Below are 229 nucleotides of genomic sequence, written 5' to 3'. Positions count from 1 at the left end.
CCAGTTTCACCAACGCTTAGCGCTTTTTTTTAAAAAGGTAAGTTTGTATATAATTTTAAAATTCCATAGACAAAAACTGTTATACACATGATACATATTATTAGAGTTAAGTAAATAATAAAAAAAAGATTAATTTTACTTTTTAATTTGGTAGAATTTAATTAATTTGATAATCAATTATACGAATATGATACATATCATTAGAGTTAAATAAACTATTTTTTCTTTG

General features: G+C 20.5%; 1 protein-coding gene across 1 annotated transcript in view; it reads right to left on the bottom strand.

Annotated features, from left to right (window-relative positions):
- The window catches only part of LOC108765745 (hypertrehalosaemic prohormone), a 25,820-nt gene that overhangs the window by 17,313 nt on the left and 8,278 nt on the right, over positions 1 to 229 (bottom strand). The window lies entirely within an intron of this gene.

This window comes from Trachymyrmex cornetzi, unplaced genomic scaffold (assembly GCF_001594075.2).
Source record: "Trachymyrmex cornetzi isolate Tcor2-1 unplaced genomic scaffold, Tcor1.1 scaffold521, whole genome shotgun sequence".
Classification (NCBI taxonomy): Eukaryota; Metazoa; Arthropoda; class Insecta; order Hymenoptera; family Formicidae; genus Trachymyrmex; species Trachymyrmex cornetzi.
This window is presented reverse-complemented; position numbering and strand designations above follow the sequence as displayed.